Source organism: Macaca fascicularis, chromosome 9, assembly GCF_037993035.2.
Source record: "Macaca fascicularis isolate 582-1 chromosome 9, T2T-MFA8v1.1".
Taxonomy (NCBI): Eukaryota; Metazoa; Chordata; class Mammalia; order Primates; family Cercopithecidae; genus Macaca; species Macaca fascicularis.
The window spans coordinates 98,730,387-98,744,412 of NC_088383.1; positions in this window are offsets into that span (position 1 = coordinate 98,730,387).

The following is a 14,026-nucleotide window of genomic DNA, read 5'->3' on the forward strand; positions in this document are numbered from 1 at the left end:
GTGGATTGTCTTTTTACTCTGCTGATTATTTCTTTTGCTGTGCAGAAGCTTTTTAAATCAAGTCATTCTTTAAAATGAAAATAGCTTTTGAGGGGAAAGGGGTGGGAAGTGGGACACCATAAACTAGCTTTTGGTCAGAGAAATGATTTAATGTATCGGTTCCAGTAAATAATGATGGTGTAGACATTGGATACTGAGCAGATTACCTGAGTCCAAATTCTTTGTGCTTTAGCCTTTATGTTTCTCCATTTCTTATACTGACATGAGGAAAATGATGATGCTATCTAGTAGTTGCCATTAGGATGTTATGCACAATGATATGTCGAGAACATAGTGCAGTGCCTGCCTGGTAGTAATAAATGTTAGCTATCATTATTATTTCTCATTAATGTCAAGTGGCAATGGAAGGATAATTTTATAGCTGCAGCTGAGAGTGGCGAGAGGGAAAAGTTGAGATAGGACTAAATATAAATATCTAAGTTACAGTTTTTGTTTTTTTTCACAGGCTAGACCTAGCATCACTGGACATGCTATTTCATACTATGTGCCAGTATTTCAGACTAGAATGATAGATGCCTCATTTACCCCTCTCTGGACTGATGGGTGATAAAGATTTCATAGTGAGACATGGAGAGATTGTTCTGTTTCCTACCTACTGCATCTGGTGTTTGCTTATTTGACTATCTTTTGTTCTCTAGATAGTAAGTTACTTGAGGATGCAGACTTTGTTTGTATTAATCTTTTAAATATTACCACTAACACAGAGCCACTGAGAACATATTTATTTCTAAATAAAATATTCCTTGAATGAACAAATAAATAAATCTTCATATTTAATTCTTGAGGAAATTAGTTGCCTATATGTGTAGGCAGATATATTTACATATTTATGTTCACAGTTAAATTTTTAAATAATCAAGATGATGCTAAGTTCTATGTGCAAACTTGAGCAGATTCCAGAAATACTTACTCTGTTACTGGTCAGTGAAATTCACTTCTTCAATTCTAGAGAAAACAAAAATCCCAAGCAAAATGATACAAGCCATTTAAACGCTCAAAAATCTCAAAAAATAGAAATGTTACCCACTGGAGCATAAGATGAACCAACTGAGGATGAGGATTTGAGAAATAAAATGTTTCATTTTTATTGACAGTGAGCCAGTATGATATTAAGACAAAAGACAGCCCTTGGTGAAAGAGGCAGTCAATTCTATCTTTGAGAATTCAGTTTAAAAAAACCAGATTAACTGGTGATTTTCCTAAAGTGACCTGTCAATTTGTTCAGAAAGGTTAATTTGGTAGAATCAGCCTCAAATTGGTTTTTCAGGGTGTACCTTAATTGTATTACTTTTCAGCAAAATATTTCTGTCAATCAGAAAATGTTTCTAGAATTAACCTGCTTGCAATGCCAATGTCAAGGAGATGGGATCCCAAGGACAACAGGGATCTATATATATCATGCATCAGGGAGACAGCATCCTATGTGGAAATGTGGGGCTTGAAATTTCAGGGAGCATGTTAGGCAGGAAGTTCATATTCATATGTTTTCTTGGGAGAAGTCCTGGTGTGCATTTGGAAGTGTAAGAAGTCATGAATTCTGGTATTGGCTCCTTCAGTTTCTTTATTTTGAAGATTTATGACCTGAGGCAAGATGCATCTTCCTGTATCACTTTCCTTGACTAGAAAGTGTAAGAGCTGGACTGGTTGACATGGGAGACCTTATTTAGCACCAATCTTATGTGAGTATACAAATTATATTCCCACATCCATTCCTGAGACATTGGGGGCTTTTAATGGTTTGACGGATGTTTACAAAGTCAGAGCTATTTAGTGTTTCTAGAAGAGGAGCTGTTTCCAATCCAGGGGCTGTCTCAGATGCTGTATAAAACATCTAGCCTTGGGGATGGGGGAGCAGCTAGGAGACTCGGTAAAGATGCATGAGGATAGATTAGAAGTCTTTCCTCTAGCTGTGGTTGGCCCATTTTGAGGTGACTATGTTAATGTTTATACTGAGGAAAACCCATACCCAGAAGACAGTGAGAAGCAGGAAATGCTTTTTTGTTTTGTTTTGTTTTTGTTTTTGTTTTTTGGGGGGAGGGGGCTGAGTGGTAGAAGACTCTGGAAAGATTGCTGCTTGAGGGAAAGAGAGATACACAGATAGATCTCAGCCTGGGCCATAAGCACCTATTCAGTACCTAGTTTGTCATCAACACTCTGGATATATTTGATACCTGTCTAGAACAGACAAGGTTCCTGCTTTCATGGAGCTTGTACCCTGGGATGTTCAAGGGACCATGGGAGCACATAGGAGGGACATCTAACACAGGTTTAGGGAGCTTGGGAAGTTTTCTAGAGAAATATGTTTAAGCAGAAACTAAATATCATATGGGTAAGGAAAGTGAAGAAAATGTTTAAGGCAGTGCAACCAACATGCAAAAGGCCTGGAGGTGAGAGACAGCAGGACATGTTGGAGGATCTGAAAGTAGTTCGGTATGGCTGAGGGTGGGAAAGGGAGCAGAGAGGGAATGGGGGAGAGATCACTGAAGTGAGATTCTAGAGGGCTTCTTTAAGCCATGTGAAGGAATTCGGTCTTTAATTTAAATGCAGTGGGAGCTTCTGAGTGACTTCAAGCAGAACAATGACCTGATCAGATGTGTGTTTAGAAAGATCCTCCTGGCTATAGAGTGGAGAAAGGTTTTTGGGGTGGGAGGCAGGGGAAGTCTAGAGATGGGGAAAGGTGGGAGAGAGGAGTAGAAACTTTTGGAATCTAGGTGAAAGAGAATGGTGGTTTGGATTATGATGGCGGCATGAGATTGGAGAGAAGTGATAGATTCAAGAGATGTTAAGGAGGCAGACTAGGCAGAATTAAATGAATCATGTGATGTGAAAAGTAAGGGAAGGAAAATAATTCAAGATGGTGTCCAAAGTCTCTGTTTTGGACATCTGAGTGATGATGTTGCATTCTTTCTGATTTGTGCATGGCATTGCCATGGATGTGGCTGCCCGCTCTATGCTGGCTGTCAGAAACTCCAGCCCTAGACCTCTCACCTGGCTTCCTGTCCTCCCTTTTTCATCTTCATTGGGAAAGTGCTTTTGTGGGAAGGGTAGTGAAGCCACCTGGCTTTCAAAGGCTGTAAGGCTGTTAGAGAAAGGCCATCCATTTTGACCTACTTCCCTCTCTGGGATATGTTAAAGGCTGTTGCTACAAGAAGTGTTTATTTTATTTTATTATCTTTTTAATAAAAATCTTTCTAGAGATGATGAATCCCCATGGGAACTGGACCACTGAAGCAGTCTCTTATTTGGTTTTCTCACTTTTTTCCAAGCAATCAGCTACATTGCTGCCAGAGGGCTCTCCTCAAGTCATTCTGTTTTATGGTCTCCGTCAGTTCACATTTCTGTTTTTAGCAAAATATCCTATAAATACCTTGGGTGTAGGAGTCAAAGAGGTAAAGATGGATTTTTCACCAGCAATAATTCTTTTTTTTTTAACTTTTTAAGTTTAAATTATTATGGGTACATAGTAGGTGTATATGCATATAGGTTACATGAGATATTTTGATCCAGGTATACAATGCATAATAATCACATCAGGGTAGATAGAGTATCACCTCAAGCACTTATCTTTTGTGTTTCAGACAGTCCAATTATACTCTTACTTAAAAATGTACAATTAAGATTTTTCTTTTTCTTTTTCTTCTTCTTTTTTTTTTTTTTTAACTATATTCACCCTGTTGTGCTAGCAACTACTGGGTCTTATTATTTCTAACTTTTTTTTTTTAATACCCATTAACTATTTCCCTATCCCCTTGCCCACCCTGACTACACTTTTCAGCCTGTGGTATCCATCCTTCTACTCTTTTTAGCTACCACAGAGAAGTGAGAACATCCAGCAGTGCTTTTATGAATTATTAGAAGGTACCTCCATGGGTACCTGTTCTCCAATCCACTGTTGATTCCAGGCAAAAATGCTCTTGGATAAAGATCTTGCATCAAGTGTGAACTTGAACATGTTCCTTTTGAAAGAGGGTGCTTTTCTTCTGTATTTTACTTGATAATGGAAGTATTTGCTCCTAGCTTAAGGGATCTCTCTCTTTCAGCAGGTTAGAAAACAATTTTTTTTTTTTTTTTTTTTTTTTTTACTTTTTGTTTATTCAGGGTCTTTCTTTTTTATTATAATTATGCAAGAATTACCCATTTAATGTTGGAAAAGTGGAGAAGAGTTAAGTAAAAAGAAGAAAAAAGGCAAAAATCACCTGTAATCCTACCTCTTAGACGTAATAACTATTAACAATGAGCTTGTGCTCTTGAGGCTTGTTTCTAAGTACATATTTTTTTCAGAGGCTTTTCTGAACCCCAGTGTGCAGCTGCCTCCTGGACTGGAACTAAGCTTAGTGTGGACTGCAACCATGTTCATCTTATTCACTATCTGAAACCTGGCACCTAGCATAGATCCTGGCACATCAGAATTGTCAGGACAGTATTTGTAGAATCAATGAGTTTGTGTATTTATGTTTGCATGTTGGTTTTTAGTTCATGGTTTTTGACAGTTTCCAGCTTGGTTCATCTGATGTTCCTCACCTCTGAGTCAGCAGGGAGGAGAAAAGGTGTTCGCTTTGCAGTCAGAGGTGGTATGATAATTTTCACAGGGTAGCTCTACCAACTTGAGAGCCTGGTAAGTTCTCAATTAACACATGTTGAGGTGCCTAGTGCACAGATTCTCTTGGAATTGCTTGTGCAGCTGAGAAGCTAATAAACATCTCTTTCTGAGGAAATTAGCCTTCTCTCTATTTCCTCCATGACTCATAAGGATATGTTTCCATGCTGCAATTTTTTGTCCATGTGACCCTAGGTCTCTTGTTCTGGGTTCACTGAATGAAGTATAGAAACTTAACCTGATACAGATGGTCCCCAACTTATGATGCTTCTACTTAAGCTTTTTTGACTTTATTATGGTATGAGACTGCAGCAATTTTGACGAAATGTGCAGTATTCAATAAGTTACATGAGCTCTTCAACACTTTGTTATAAAATAGACTTTGTCTTAGATTATTTTTCCCACTATAGGCTAATGTAAGTGCTATGAACATGTTTAAGGTAAGTTAGGCTAATGTTTGGTAGATTAGATGTATTAAATGCATTTTTGACTTACAGATATTTTCAACTTATGATAGGTTTATCAGGATGTAACCCCTTCATAGGTCAAGGAACATTTGTATGGAAAAATCTCTTAGGAATTTAGAAATGAGACTGTTTACTTGGCTGGAGCATTACTTGTTAACTTGGGAGCTGCAGGGTAGATATATTTCTTACCGTGGGGACTGGGAAGCAAAGAAACCCAGTGAGCAGAGAGAATCATGAGGGTTGTACAAAGATTAGCATAGAGGAGAGATGGAAAGAGAACTCTAATGCCCTCCTTGTCTTTCATCCAGTTCTTTCTTCAGACCCAGCTACACTATGGATTCCATGATGTTCTCTTTTATCTCTTAGCAATGTCCCCTCATCTCTTTTTTTCTAGCTAGCTTGAGTTGGTTTCTGCTACTTGCAATCAAAGAGTCTAAGTAAAACACATAACACACTAGCTTCCTGGCAAAACAAAGATCCCAACATAGTTTTCTTTTCTGTACAGCCTCAGAATATAATTCTCTTTTTCATGCTCACTTGGGTATACCATTTTATACAGACGTTTTCTAGAGGTAATGTCCAATTAGCCCGGTGGTGGCTCTGGACAGCTATACTTTGGACATTACTCACAGGGCAGCTTTCTTTCTTGGTAGGTATCAGAAAAAAGCTTAGAGATAATTGCATCCAGCTCCTTCTGAACTAAAGCTGTTATGACTTGGTATTGTGCCAAGCATAGCAGCTCAGCTCTGATGGATTCAATCCTTCTGAGAAACATATGACTAGAATCAGGAACACTGATAACATTTTATAACCTGCTGAGGGCAATGTTTTCCTACAAATAATGCTCATAAATATCTTACAGTTTCTGTAAATCCAGCTCTGAACCCAAGATGTTTTGACAAGAATTACAGAGCATTTTGGGACTTTTGTCACATGCTGTTCTCTGAATTTAGTAACTGAGTGAATGCATTATGTACCAAATTCTTACTTGTTTAAAGACATAAAGAACTATGTTTTCAAATTAAAGTCATTTTAAGGTTTTGCATCTGTTAAATTGAAAAAAAAAAAAAGAAACCCAACCTAGCCATATTTGGGCTGAGTCTGTATAGCAAAGGAAAGTCAGGAGTTGAGACAATGGACTGATCAAACTATTGAAAGGACTTAGATTTTCTGTTCTTGTGATAGTTTGCTAAGAATGATGGATTCCAGCTGCATCCAAGTCCCTACAAAGGACTCAAACTCATCCTTTTTTATGGCTGCATAGTATTCCATGGTGTATATGTGCCACATTTTCTTAATCCAATCTGTCACTGATGGACATTTGGGTTGATTCCAAGTCTTTGCTATTGTGAATAGTGCTGCAATAAACATACGTGTGCATGTGTCTTTATAGCAGCATAATTTGTAATCCTTTGGGTATATACCCAGTAATGGGATGGCTGGGTCATATGGTACATCTAGTTCTAGATCCTTGAGGAATCGCCATACTGTTTTCCATAATGGTTGAACTAGTTTACAATCCCACCAACAGTGTAAGAGTGTTCCTATTTCTCCACATCCTCTCCAGCACCTGTTGTTTCCTGACTTTTTAATGATTGCCATTCTAACTGGTGTGAGATGGCACCGCATGTTCTCACTCATAGGTGGGAACTGAACAATGAGATCACTCGGACTCAGGAAGGGGAACATCACACACCGGGGCCTATCATGGGGAGGGGGGAGGGGGGAGGGATTGCATTGGGAGTTATACCTGATGTAAATGACGAGTTGATGGGTGCAGCACAGCAACATGGCACAAGTATACATATGTAACAAACCTGCACGCTATGCACATGTACCCTACAACTTAAAGTATAATAATAATAAATAAATTAAAAAAAAAAAAAAAAAAAAAAAAAAAAAAGAAAGGACTTAGAAGAGAACAAACTACTTCATGTTTAACGGACGTGACTTTTGAGTTAAAGGCATGTGGGTTGGAGCCTGGCCCTGTCCTTGTCCACCAGATGGCGCTGAGCACATTGTTACTTTTTTACACTCCAGACTTGTTTTCCATCAAATGGGATTGAAATAGTACCTACCTCAGAAGGATTTGTGAAGATTAAATGAGATGGTGCACATAAAGCACCTGGTATAGTGACGGGACACGGCAAAAACTTGTCAAATGTCAAATGATTATTTATTTGTAGTGCTTAGGTAAGGTAGATTGAGGGTGAGTGTGTGCATGATAGGATGGGCTGCTGTTAATTTAACAATTCTTTGGAAAAAGGTGGAGTAATGTATACTCCTGAGAGCCAAATCTGGCTAGCAGCCAGTTTTTCCCCGGCCCACAATCTAAGAGTGATTTTTAAGTTTTTAAAGGTGACAATGTGGAATTAACTTCACTTGAAACCCTCTTCTGGAGAAAAGGAAATATTAAACAATCTCTCCACCCTTTTGTTTTCTGAGGCTAATTGCTGATTACCAGCCTACTCTGAGATATTCCAAGATAACACCTGTTTCCACCGTTCCTCAAAACTACTGTAAAACTTGAGGATGATTTCTTTGTTTACCTTGTTTACCGCAGGTCCCTCTCTCTCTCTCTCTCTCTCTCTTTTTTTGTTTGAGATGTTCTTCATGAAGTAACATTGACCTTATTCCAACAGCTTGAACGAAATCATTGCCTTAATTGTCTGGTGCATTTTGTCTTTGACACAGGGCCATTCAAAAACAAAAGCAAAAACAAAAATATATGCAACATAGACTGTATGTTGCCCTCAATGCCTAAAATATTTAGTATTTGGCTTTACAGAAAAATTTTGCTGGCCCCCGTATCTGGAATGAAAGAGTCCCAGCCCAAAACTCTCTGCCAGCCACACACCCTCCTTTGTACACCTGTTGAACATGCTAGGTGAGCCCTCTTCTAATTCAGATGTACCATAAGGTAAGAGTGGTTCAATCAGAGCATTGGAATAATTTCCTGTATAATTGGAAATTATAGCAGATGAACAATGGTCAAAGGTATTTGTGCTGTACATTTTCATTATATTATCTCATTTAATTCTTCACAATCTTGCATTTATTTACCATCATTATTTAAATGATGACGATAAATGATTATTTGTCATTTGGTATTTATTATTACAATTTTACAGAGTATATAATTGAGTTTATTGAACTTAAGTCGTGTTCCCAAAGTCACAGAGCTAATAATTGAAATGTGAATCTTAAGTGAATCTGACTCCACAGCCAGGTTTTTCCTCCTAAAATTGCATTATGTTTAAGAATTTGAAGCCCTTTTGTGTAGAATAATGAGTACACTTAGGTGCTATACTAGGAAGATGAAACTAGGCAGACTTTCCAGCTCATTAGACAGGAGAATTTTTAATAACTAGGGCTTCCCACCCAGGGGCCAGGTCTGTGTGATGTTTCCCATTTAGTACATTGCATATTTAAAGATATGATTCCAAGATTTAAAAACATCTGTAATTCTTGCTATAGTATGTTTTGGTATATACAGTTTGTTTTGCAGGATTTTGATCAGTGATTCTCAAGGGTGATTAGTAAGTGAGAATAGGCCACCTAGGAGAAGGCCATATCAGAATCACTTGAGGAACTTTGTCATTCTAAATACCTTTGAGATCCACTCTTACATTTGGAAGTGTGTCCTTAGGTTTTAAACATGAAAAAATATTTGAGCACCACTGTTTAGATAGTTGTGTCACAAGTGATAACTTAAAAACAGCAAAACTCTAGGAGCATTTCACATCCTAATTTAGAGTATTAACGTTATTGTTTTATTCCATTTAAACACATTTAATTTTTTTTAACTTTAAAACCCTGAAACCATTTTTGAAGTGGAGATAATTTTTTTGCTCTACCTGCTCAGCAGTTGCAAGGCAAATAACTGATTTGAATTTAATTATACCATTTCCCACTCCTGAAAGCACCCCAGTGTAGGTTTTCTTCAAGCATTTCAAATTCATGAAAAGGTTGACTTTTTTTCCTGTTTCTCTATGTAAATTATCTATATTTCTTGTTGTGACTTGCTGACCACCTATACTGGGATTTAGGAGTAAAAAGTCTACTTTCACTAGTCTTTGAAATTGGTGATTAGAAGTATGTCTTTGCAGAAATAGTGTGCTGTTGGAATATTGGCTCTGAAGAACAGAATAATATCTTTTGTTTTTAAACATGAAAGTTTATTTTTGAGCTACAAGGTGAATGATTTATAATATTCTGAAAGCTTTTAATATGTGTGAAGGAATTATTTGGGTTTAAAATTATTCTACTTTAACATGTTAGAGGAGGGTCTGTTAATTTTATGTAGCTGGTGCCTTATGCAGAGAAATTTCTTTGACATTCAAAGCTGTTTAAAAACATTAGTTTCTCTTCTATGGATGTAACTTGACTGGAGTTACATTAGTTTAAAGAAGTTTCAATTTAAATAAAACTGATTGGAGATTAACACTCAACGATGCCTGAAGGTTACAATTGGGAGTCACATTTGTCATTCTTTTGAGTGTTTTTCTTAAACAAGATTCTGGTTTTATTGTAGTAAAACCCATGAAAAATATGAGTTAAAACACACAAAAACTTTACAAGGAACACACACACATACACACACACACGCCCTGAAATAAACAGATTTTCTCTTTAAGTCTTTTGCAAAAATCAATATAAGTAGCTTCCATTTGTTTAACTAGTTGGATTTTTTTTTAGTATCTGCTATGTGCCAGACATTAAAAACTAAGTATATTTATATATATTGTCTCATTTCATTCTCTTAGTAATTCTTTAACATATGTCCTGTTACCTCCATTTTAGAGATAAAAAATGAAACACAACGAGGTTAAATAAATTGCCTAAAGTCATTGCTTTTTCCCTACTGGAAAAAGATGGCATTTGACAACAGTTCTGACCTGGGAGTTCCAGTTCTTTTGGCCACTAGTTAGCTGTCATCAAGGCCAGCTAACATTATTTTTATCAATATACATGGTAGACTAGCATGATGTTCTGTAGAAAGTAAAGATAATCAGCCAGGCACGGTGGCTCATGCCTGTAATCTCAGCACTTTGGGAGGCCAAGGTGGGCAGATCATGAGGTCAGGAGGTTGAGACCATCCTGGCTAACATGGTGAAACACCGTCTCTACTAAACATACAAAAAATCAGCTGGGTTTGGTGGTGAGCACCTGTAGTCCCAGCTACCGGGAGGCTGAGGCAGGAGAATCACTTGAACCCAGAGGTGGAGGTTGCAGTGAGCCGAGATCGCACCACTGCGCTCCAGCCTGGGCGACAGAGCAAGACTCCGTCTCAAAAAAAAAAAAAAAAAAAAAAAAAGAAAGAAAGTAAAGACAATCAAGGTCCTTTTTGACTCTACTGAGGTAGGAGAGGTAGTCAAGGAAGTAACCGTGTCCTTAGGACAACCATGGTGACCTTACAGTCAACACAATAAGCCTCAGCATTTGCATTATAGTCAAGTTCATTCAAGCAAAGCTATCTCCAGTAGGGAGCTTCCCCTACAGAAAACACGCACATTTTGATTTTACCTGTCCTCAAACTGACACTTTGCTCATTATAATAGTAAAAAACACCCCTGGGTGGAGATTTAAGATGCTAATGAGACATGGAATATATGAACATGCATGTACAGCTACTATGCATGTACACTCAGAGGACCACCCATAACATGCTTACTAGCAACACGTTTTCCCACCCCCTTATGAATAATTATGTAAGGCTCCCATAAAGGAGCCTTCCTAGTGCCAGTCTTTGCTGTCTCATCCTTATGAGCAGCCTGTCCTGAATCCTTTCTCAGGGTGTACTGTCGATTCTGTCCTTAACTTTCAAAATATTCTTTCTCCTTTGCAATAAATTGCTCTATGCTTCATCTCCTTTGCTGTGTGTCTCTTGTTTAAATTATTTTAAATTGATAAGATGTATTAGTCCATTTTCTTTTCTTTTCTTTTTTTTTTTGAGACAGAGTCTCACTGTGTCACCCAGGTTGGAGTACAGTGGCATGATCTCGGCTCACTACAATCTCTGCCTCCCAGGTTCAAGCAATTCTCCTGTCTCAGCCTCCCGAGTAGCTGGGACTACAAGTGCGTGTCACCACACCTGGCTAATTTTTGTATTTTTAGTAGAGATGGGATTTCACCATATTGGTCAGGTTAGTCTTGAACTCTTGAGCTTAGGTGATCCACCTGCCTCCGCCTCTCAAAGTGCTGGGATTATAGCTGTGAGCCACCACGGCCAGCAGTCCATTTTCATACTGCTATAAAGAACTGCCTGAGACTGTAATTTATAAAGGAAAGAAGTTTAATTGACTCATATTTTTGCACAGCTGGGGTGGCCTCAGGAAACTTACAATCATGGTGAAAGGCAAAGGAAAAACAAGGCACCTTCTTCACAAGGAGGCAGGAAGGAGAAGTGCTGAGCAAAGGGGGAAGAGCCCCTTATAAAACCATCAGATCTTGTGAGAACTCACTCACCATCATGAGAACAGCATGGGGGAAACAGCCCCCATGATTCAATTACCTCCACCTGATCTCTTTCTTGACACTTGGGGGTTATGGGGTTTATACGGATTAAAATTCAAGATGAGATTTGGGTAGGGACAGAAAGCCTAACCATATCAGAAGACAAGAACCAAGGTTTCACAATAGCCATCAACACTATTATGACAGAGTTGGAGTTGACTTGCTTAGGAACAAGACTGAATGTACAGTGCTGTGCTTTGAACCAAAAAGCAAAGCAATTTTGAACTCATCAATGGGGATTGACAGAAACACATATGCCACATCAAGAACTTCATAATAAGTTCCAGAATCTGTGTTGTTTTGTGCCAATTAGGATAATTCATCTCTCATGGCAGCTGTAATTGCAGGTACCACAATGTTCCACTGTCATTTGCCATGATTCATTATTTAAATGTGCTTTACAGTGAAGTTAAATGGAGCTATCATGTGACTACCACTTTTGTGTCCTTTAAATTTTGATGATGGCTTCAATCTTTGAAGGTACTCTTGGAATACAGTGTTGATTTTGATTTGCTATTTAGGCTGGGAAGAGCAATTATATGAGCTTCTGTTTGGCTCTTCCTAGCATGGTGGCTCTTATTTTATAAAACAGGAAACTGATGTGAAGTTTCTGTTAGGCCCTGGGTATATCTAGTTCCAACCATACACTGAGGTATTGGAGAAATAGCCACAGGATGGGTCTAGACTCTCTGTGAGGAGGACTGGGTCAGAAAGTCATATATCACATGGCTTCCATATGAGCCTACTCTAATAAACAGGTCATTGTATTTCAGGTCCCCTTGTGTGACCCAGATCTTGCATCCCAAATCCTGAAAAGGTCTCGTTTCCCTTCCTGCCCCTGCCAGCATTCATTTACTCTCATCACAGGACCCATTGAGAAAGGATTGGAGGGATTTTCAGTGTGTACACTTGTGTTGGCATTCCAGGGTTCTTCAAGGAGGTTCAGCTTCTTTTTCAATCAATATGCTCTGGATCTATCAATAGGAAAATGGGTGATGTAACTCGATTTTTTAGTGACAGCTGATACCAACTTTCTGCTGGCCAATTTCTGATTTTTTTTTCAGTTGACAAACACCACCATAAAAAGCTGTTTATCTATCTTGCCCCTAGGAACACCATGACCTACTGGCCATTACCACAGACCCTGAAGATCAGGGTACTGGCTGCCACTCTGACTTTGTTGTTCATAGTGGTAATAATGTTCACTTTTCCTCTTACATTTAGGTGTTGCCACTGGGACTCTACAGTTTTAGAGTCCTATCATTCCTATTGACACTAAGAAATATGATTCTATGACACCATTTCCTGCAGTGAACTTTATAAAGGAGAGTTGTCACTGACCTCACTGGAAGTGAGCCCTTCTCACCACTGCATTCTTTTCAATACTTTAAAGGTATTACTCTAGAGTCTTCTGGCTTCCATAGTTTTTTACATGAAGTCTGTTGTCCTTCTTGGTGTTTCTGTACACCTTCTGTCTTTGTGCTCTGGCTGCTTTTAAGATTTTCTCTTTGTCACTGGTTTTTGGAAATTGTATTATAAAATATTTTTATTTCCCTTCATACTTCCCATTATGGTACTCCTAATATATATGTTACACTGCTTTATAATGTCCCAGTCACTGATGATCTATTTCAATGTTTTAAATCTGTGCTTTATTTTAAACTGTTTCCATTGCTCTGTTTAATTTTTTTAATAGCAGAATATATTCATATATGATTTCTTTATAGGGAAAGGCTTCATAAACAAGTAATAAAAAATCTCACAAAAGACAGGAGAAATATATTGAAATATTGTATCACCTTTAACTACATAACTGCTATACAGGATAACACACCATAGACATAGTTAAAAGATGAGCCACAGACTCAGAGAAGATATTTACAACAAAACACAAAACTGGTATCCAGAATCTCTTTACTATATTTGTGAGATAGTATATACTTGTAATAATTTGCTAATGTTGTTTTATATGATTGTATAAAGTCTGTATAAAACAGAACTTCAAAGAAAAGTGAGTGATTTGAATAAGCACACAAAAGAGGAAATCAGAATGGCCAATAAACATTAAAAGAGGCTCAGTCTCACTAGTAATCAGGGGAATGCAAATTAAAATCAGATACCTAATTTTTAGCCAATAAGATCAGAAATATCAAAAAGTTTAATCAGGCATTGGAGTAATTTCTGTTTTATAAAATATAAACTTGTGGCCTGGCACATGGCTCATTCCTGTAATCCCAGAGCTCTGGGGGGCCAAGATGAGAGGATCTCTTGAGGCCAGGCCAGTTTGGGCAAAATAGCGAGACCCCATCCCTGCCAAAAAAAATTGAGAAAAGATAAACTTTTGACTGTATTAATTACATACGCATTCACTAACTAGACTATAAGT